Source organism: Pteropus vampyrus, unplaced genomic scaffold (genome assembly GCF_000151845.1).
Source record: "Pteropus vampyrus isolate Shadow unplaced genomic scaffold, Pvam_2.0 Scaffold8, whole genome shotgun sequence".
In the NCBI taxonomy this organism is placed as follows: Eukaryota; Metazoa; Chordata; class Mammalia; order Chiroptera; family Pteropodidae; genus Pteropus; species Pteropus vampyrus.
The window spans coordinates 6673032-6681280 of NW_011888789.1; the positions used below are offsets into that span (position 1 = coordinate 6673032).

Consider the following 8249-nt stretch of genomic DNA (forward strand, 5'->3'; position numbering starts at 1 on the left):
AGTGCGAGGTGACCGGACTAGTGTGGAGATGGATATAAGGATCGGGGTGGAGAGAGTGTTCTGACTTCTCCAGGTTCCGCGGGGATGTAGGACTCTGGCGGCCCACCAGCATCCACACAAAGACTACATTTCCCAGGGTGCTTAGCAGCAGCGAGAGCCCCATGCGCATGCGCGCCCATAGTCAACCTGGCTGTGATGGGAGAGCTGAAATGCTGCGGGGCGGAGGACGGGGCGGGGCGAAAGGGGTGGGGAAGGTTGGTCTCCGACAGCCGATGTGTACTGTGTGCGCCGTGACGCTCCCGCGTGCACTCCATAGAGTGGGATTAAACTCTTTTGAATTGGTGTCTAGCCTCGATGCCTGGGTTCCAGGCCCTTCTGTCGTGGCTTTCCACAGGTCATCCAGCTGAAGAAGATCCGTTCAACTGTCTCTTCTCAGGGTAATGTGTCCTCTCCACTCCTGCTTCCGCCAGCCCTGGACTATCACTCTAGCCTTTTCGAACCCTGGAGGGTCCAGTTTCATAGAGCAGGCCTCTGGGGGTGGGGTGGTGTGCGGTGGGTGGGATAGGGTGTGTGTGTGTGTGTGTTTCTCCTTATAAATGGACATCCTCCTTTCCACCTCCCGACCACCCAGGAAAAGAAACCCTGACCGCTTGCAGAACTTCTCAGCTATCAGAAAGTGTGCTTCCCTGCCCCTCCTTCCCCAGCCTTTTGTGAGCCCTTGGGATTCTGTCCTTTCTATACGGTCTTTACTGCTGCAGAAGGTTAGCCACTCCATGTTTACACAACAAAGTCGAGGGAAATAACCTAATCTGTGTAATTTAGCAAATTATGTTGGATTTCTGGAGTTCAAATCATTCGGTCCTTAATTTTTTTTTTCTTTCTGGCTGAATCCGAGTCGTTTTCTGGATAGCTTTGAGTATGTAAAAATGCTACTCCCTAGGAAAGAGGGTGATAAAATACTTAGGATGCAAATTTAGCAGTCTTTAAGTCAGAGTACTTCCGTATGTTAATTTTTAGGGAGTTGAAGGTCAGCTTGGGTAGAGCGGTTCAGATTTTATGTCATTGAATAGAATTGTCTAGGCTGTTTATATAAATTTGGAAGTCATCTATGTACTACAAATAATTTCAAAGCTATCAGACTAGATGTGATCATCAAGGGAGTGATTGTAGATGGAAAAGAGAATGAAAAAGGTTGTTACTGGAATCTGGAATGCTGTGATGTTTAGAGATTGGTGAGGTAAGGAAGGACCATCAAATGGTACTGAGAAAGAAGTCTTACTGATGTAGATGGAGAATCAAGAATTGTCACAGAAGCCTAATAAAGCAGAAGTCCCCAACGCCTGGGCTGCACCCCGTTAGGGACTGGGCTGTACAACAGCAGGTGAGCTTCAGGGGAGGGAGCGAAGCTTCATCTGTATTTGCAGTCACTCCCCAGGGCTGACATCACCGCCTCATCTCCACCTCAGATCATCAGGCATTAGATTCTGGCATTAGGAGCACCAGTCCCTGGTACCAGAAAGTTTGGGGACCGCTGTAAAGTGTTTCAAAGTAGGTATGACTAATTGTGTCATATACTGCTGGTACATTGAGCCAAATAGGATTGAGAAATGACTATAGGATTTGGCAACATGAAAGTCATTGCTAACCTTGATATGAGCCCTTTTGGTGGGGTGGAATGAGTACAGTGGTTTAAGAGACAATGGAAGAAGCGGAAGTGAAAAATGCTTGTGTAGCTGACTCTAGTATAGCTCATGGGAAATATATATACCTATATATGCATATTTATATCTGTATTTATTCAGCCTCTGCAATAATGTGGGCCAATTCCCAATTCCATATATATATATATTTCCATATATGTATTTCCATATATATATTCATATTCCTCAGTTGGCAAGCTGAAGACCTAGGAGAGCTGATGGTATAGTTCCAGTCCAAGTCTGAAGGCCTGAGATCCAGCAGAACTGATGGTGTATGTTTCAGTATAGGTTTGAGTCCAAAGGCAGGAAAAGACTAATGTCCTAGCTTGAAGACTGTCAGGCAGAATGAATTCTCCCTTACTCAGCCTTTTTGTTTTATTTACATCTTTAACAGATTGGGTGGGGCTCACCCACATTGGGGAGGGTAGTTTGCTTTACTCAGTTTACTGACTGAAATGTTAATGATATCCAGAAACACTCTCACAGACATACCCAGAATAATGTTTAACTAAATATCTGAGTGTTCTGTGGCCCAATCAAGTTGATATTATAAATTAACCATTACAGTAGAGTATATGGGCATAGATGTAATTATGTAAATAAATTTCAAGGTAGGAGCTTGCGTAAAGTCTTTTTTGTTTGTTTAGTGAAATCTGAGGCAAGGTCATAAGCTGAGAGTGTGGATGGGGGAGGAGATAGAATAGGTTTAAGGAGAGAAGCGAAGGTATGCAATAGAAGAAGAGGATAGTAAACAATTAGTGAAAAGTTGTAGAATTGCTAGGAGAAATAAGGACCCATTTGAGGTTGGTGGTAACAAATTTAAGGTGAGACCACTCAACATGATTGTGTTTTTCACCTGCTACATTGATTCAGCTGCATAGCTACAGGCATGAGTTGGCAGAGAATTTGTTTTTATTCAGGGTTAGAGTTTTGCCAAGAGAGAATATGAAACCATTGATGGGCAATGGAGTCAAGGGAGTATGCAAGGAAGTGGTTATAATTTAGTAGTTTAAACAGCTCAAGGAGGAAGTAAGAACTTCCTGGGGGTGAGGTGAGTGAAAACACCCTCACAGAATAATGTTTAATTAAATATCTGAGCACTTGTGGCCCAGTCAAGTTGCTGCTATAAATTAACCATCACAGTAGAGTATATGGGCACAGATGTAATTATGTAAATAAATTTGGATTATAGGTCCCAGCTAGATCAAAAGATTGTTTGAGTTGAGTTTCTACCGGGAATGGACTTGAAAAATAGAAAATGTTGATTGGAAAGTGAGACGTTTAGAATTGAGATTATGGAAAGATTTAGTCACTGGTAATGACATGGTGTCCTCATGTGAACACATGGGTAGAGCAAGGTGTAGGTAAGATTATTGGAGGAGACCTAGTCAGAAAACTGAGAGACACTGTCTTCCTCAGATATTGTGCATCGAAAGTTGTGACCCACTGGACAAATAGAGGGGAAAAAAGGTAGGATAGAGATATAAATAGCTACTGTACTGATGGTGATGAAAATGGTCCATTAACACCCAATTCAAATACTGTCAATTTGATCTATATATCTAATACTGGAAAGTTAGGTATTGAGTTATATACGGTTACATGGAAACTCATTGTCAACCTATAAGCCTTTCATGGATTTCTGTTCTTTGACCAAAGTGTTCTTTTAAGAGTGGCAGGTGACGTGGAAAAGAAACCCTGACCGCTTGCAGAACTTCTCAGCTATCAGAAAGTGTGCTTCCCTGCCCCTCCTTCCCCAGCCTTTTGTGAGCCCTTGGGATTCTGTCCTTTCTATACGGTCTTTACTGCTGCAGAAGGTTAGCCACTCCATGTTTACACAACAAAGTCGAGGGAAATAACCTAATCTGTGTAATTTAGCAAATTATGTTGGATTTCTGGAGTTCAAATCATTCGGTCCTTAATTTTTTTTTTCTTTCTGGCTGAATCCGAGTCGTTTTCTGGATAGCTTTGAGTATGTAAAATGCTACTCCCTAGGAAAGAGGGTGATAAAATACTTAGGATGCAAATTTAGCAGTCTTTAAGTCAGAGTACTTCCGTATGTTAATTTTTAGGGAGTTGAAGGTCAGCTTGGGTAGAGCGGTTCAGATTTTATGTCATTGAATAGAATTGTCTAGGCTGTTTATATAAATTTGGAAGTCATCTATGTACTACAAATAATTTCAAAGCTATCAGACTAGATGTGATCATCAAGGGAGTGATTGTAGATGGAAAAGAGAATGAAAAAGGTTGTTACTGGAATCTGGAATGCTGTGATGTTTAGAGATTGGTGAGGTAAGGAAGGACCATCAAATGGTACTGAGAAAGAAGTCTTACTGATGTAGATGGAGAATCAAGAATTGTCACAGAAGCCTAATAAAGCAGAAGTCCCCAACGCCTGGGCTGCACCCCGTTAGGGACTGGGCTGTACAACAGCAGGTGAGCTTCAGGGGAGGGAGCGAAGCTTCATCTGTATTTGCAGTCACTCCCCAGGGCTGACATCACCGCCTCATCTCCACCTCAGATCATCAGGCATTAGATTCTGGCATTAGGAGCACCAGTCCCTGGTACCAGAAAGTTTGGGGACCGCTGTAAAGTGTTTCAAAGTAGGTATGACTAATTGTGTCATATACTGCTGGTACATTGAGCCAAATAGGATTGAGAAATGACTATAGGATTTGGCAACATGAAAGTCATTGCTAACCTTGATATGAGCCCTTTTGGTGGGGTGGAATGAGTACAGTGGTTTAAGAGACAATGGAAGAAGCGGAAGTGAAAAATGCTTGTGTAGCTGACTCTAGTATAGCTCATGGGAAATATATATACCTATATATGCATATTTATATCTGTATTTATTCAGCCTCTGCAATAATGTGGGCCAATTCCCAATTCCATATATATATATATTTCCATATATGTATTTCCATATATATATTCATATTCCTCAGTTGGCAAGCTGAAGACCTAGGAGAGCTGATGGTATAGTTCCAGTCCAAGTCTGAAGGCCTGAGATCCAGCAGAACTGATGGTGTATGTTTCAGTATAGGTTTGAGTCCAAAGGCAGGAAAAGACTAATGTCCTAGCTTGAAGACTGTCAGGCAGAATGAATTCTCCCTTACTCAGCCTTTTTGTTTTATTTACATCTTTAACAGATTGGGTGGGGCTCACCCACATTGGGGAGGGTAGTTTGCTTTACTCAGTTTACTGACTGAAATGTTAATGATATCCAGAAACACTCTCACAGACATACCCAGAATAATGTTTAACTAAATATCTGAGTGTTCTGTGGCCCAATCAAGTTGATATTATAAATTAACCATTACAGTAGAGTATATGGGCATAGATGTAATTATGTAAATAAATTTCAAGGTAGGAGCTTGCGTAAAGTCTTTTTTGTTTGTTTAGTGAAATCTGAGGCAAGGTCATAAGCTGAGAGTGTGGATGGGGGAGGAGATAGAATAGGTTTAAGGAGAGAAGCGAAGGTATGCAATAGAAGAAGAGGATAGTAAACAATTAGTGAAAAGTTGTAGAATTGCTAGGAGAAATAAGGACCCATTTGAGGTTGGTGGTAACAAATTTAAGGTGAGACCACTCAACATGATTGTGTTTTTCACCTGCTACATTGATTCAGCTGCATAGCTACAGGCATGAGTTGGCAGAGAATTTGTTTTTATTCAGGGTTAGAGTTTTGCCAAGAGAGAATATGAAACCATTGATGGGCAATGGAGTCAAGGGAGTATGCAAGGAAGTGGTTATAATTTAGTAGTTTAAACAGCTCAAGGAGGAAGTAAGAACTTCCTGGGGGTGAGGTGAGTGAAAACACCCTCACAGAATAATGTTTAATTAAATATCTGAGCACTTGTGGCCCAGTCAAGTTGCTGCTATAAATTAACCATCACAGTAGAGTATATGGGCACAGATGTAATTATGTAAATAAATTTGGATTATAGGTCCCAGCTAGATCAAAAGATTGTTTGAGTTGAGTTTCTACCGGGAATGGACTTGAAAAATAGAAAATGTTGATTGGAAAGTGAGACGTTTAGAATTGAGATTATGGAAAGATTTAGTCACTGGTAATGACATGGTGTCCTCATGTGAACACATGGGTAGAGCAAGGTGTAGGTAAGATTATTGGAGGAGACCTAGTCAGAAAACTGAGAGACACTGTCTTCCTCAGATATTGTGCATCGAAGGTTGTGACCCACTGGACAAATAGAGGGGAAAAAAGGTAGGATAGAGATATAAATAGCTACTGTACTGATGGTGATGAAAATGGTCCATTAACACCCAATTCAAATACTGTCAATTTGATCTATATATCTAATACTGGAAAGTTAGGTATTGAGTTATATACGGTTACATGGAAACTCATTGTCAACCTATAAGCCTTTCGTGGATTTCTGTTCTTTGACCAAAGTGTTCTTTTAAGAGTGGCAGGTGACGTGAGGCATCTTTTCTTAGTTGTCAAGTTTGAAATTCGTCAGCAAATGCTTATTATAATGCAGCTTCTGTAGAGGTTTATCTTGTCTGTCTGTCTTATTTATTTGTTTGTTTATTTGTTTATTATGATGACATTGGTTAATGAAATCCGATAAGTTTCAGTTGTACATTTTAACAGTAAGGCATATATATATATTTACATTGTGCGTTCACCTCCCATAGATAGATTTCTTTCTGTCACCACATATTTGACCCCTTTTACCTGTCTATCTCCCCACCTCTCCCCCTACCCTCTGGTAACCACTTGTCTATTTTCCATGTCCATGAGTCTGTTTGTCCTGTTCATTTGTTGCTTTTAGGTTTATATCCCACGTATAAGTGATATGTGATTTTCAACTTTTTCTGTCTGGCTTATTTCTCTTAGCACGATTATCTCAAGATCCATCCATATTGTCGCAAAAGGCAGTATTTCACCTCTTCTTATGACTGAGTAATATTCCATTGTATATATGTACCACAGCTTCTTTAGCCAATCACCTATCGTAGGACACTTCAGTTGCTTCTATGTCCTGGCCACCGTGAATAATGCTGCTATGAACATTGGTGTGCAAATATCTTTTCGGATATGGGTTTTCAGGTCTTAGGGGTAAATACCCAGTAGAGGGATTGCTGAATCATATGGTAGATCAATTCTTAGTTGTTTGAGGAACCTCCATACTGTTTTCCATAGTGGCTGTACCAATTTTCAGTCCCACCAGTAATGTATGAGGGTTTCTTTTTCTCCAACATTTGTTATTACTTGTCCTGTTGATTACAGCTATTCTAACAGGTGTGAAATGCTATCTCATTGTGGTTTCGATTTGTATTTCTCTAATAGCTAGTGATGTTGAGCATCTTTTCAAATATTTGCTGGCATTTGTATGTCCTCCAGGGAGAAGTGTCTGTTCAGGTCCTCTGCTCATTTTTTAATTGGATCGTTTGTTTTTTGTTGTTATTGAGTCGTATGAGTTCTTTGTATATTTTGGATATTAGGCCCTTATCAGAGCTGTTGCTTGTAAATATATTTTCCCATTCGGATGGTTGTCTCTTCACCTTGATGACAGTTTCTTTTGCGGTACAGAAGCTTTTTAGTTTGATGTAGTCCCATTCATTTATTTTAGCTTTTATTTCCCTTGCCTTTGAAGTCAAATTTATAAAATCCTCTTTAAGTCTAAGGTCCTTGAGTTTAGTTCCTATGTTTTCTTCTATGCATTTTATTGTTTCCGGTCTTATATTCAGGTCCTTAATCCATTTTGAGTTAATTTTGGTGTGTGGTGATAGACAACAGTCTAGTTTCATTCTTTTGCAGATGGCTTTTCCATTTTCCCAGCACCATTTATTGAAGAGGCTTTTCTGTCTCCACTGTATGTTTTTGGCTCCTCTTTCAAAAATTATTTGCCCATATGGGTTTACTTCCAGGCTCTCAATTCTGTTCCACTGGTCCATGTGTCTGTTTTTCTGCCAATACCATGCCGTTTTGATTACCGTCGCTTTGTAGTATAATTTGAAGTCAGGCAGAGTGATGCCTCCAGCCTTGTTCTTTTTTCTCAGGATGGCTTTGCAATTTGGGGGCTTTTGTGCTTCCATACAAATCTTATGATTTTTTTATTCTATTTCTTTAAAAAATGCTGATGGGATTTTGATGGGGATTGCATTAAATCTGTATAATGCTTCAGGTGGTAAGGTCATTTCAACTATATTGATTCTTCCAATTCAAGAACACAAAATATCTTTCCATTTTTTTGTATCTTCTTTGATTTCTTTTATCTTGGCTTTCTTTGTAGGCTTTTTTGGCTTGTCTTATCCCTCAAGGTTGTGAATAATTTATTGGTGAGAAGACAGGCAAAGAAGTAGGAATACTCTGATTTAGTAATTTCATAACTAGGAATTCCATGGAAATATTAATATGAATGCTGAGAATTACACACAAAGATTTTCATTGAACATAATTTGTGATAAAATTTGCAAGCAACCTGTCATCAATAAGGAATAGTTAATCTTCAATATAAATATCAATGGGGATATAATATCAATAGAGATAGATAAAGAAAATGGAATTCTTTACAGTCTTCA

General features: G+C 39.9%; 1 protein-coding gene across 1 annotated transcript in view; it reads left to right on the top strand.

The window, feature by feature from the left end:
• The first annotated feature begins 248 nt into the window (after positions 1–248).
• WRN (Werner syndrome RecQ like helicase) overlaps positions 249–8249 on the top strand; it is a 116810-nt gene continuing 108809 nt past the window's right edge. Inside the window, exon 1 of the mRNA XM_011373275.2 lies at positions 249–437. The gene's annotated coding sequence lies outside the window, so the exon portion shown is untranslated. The remainder of the gene's footprint in view (positions 438–8249) is intronic.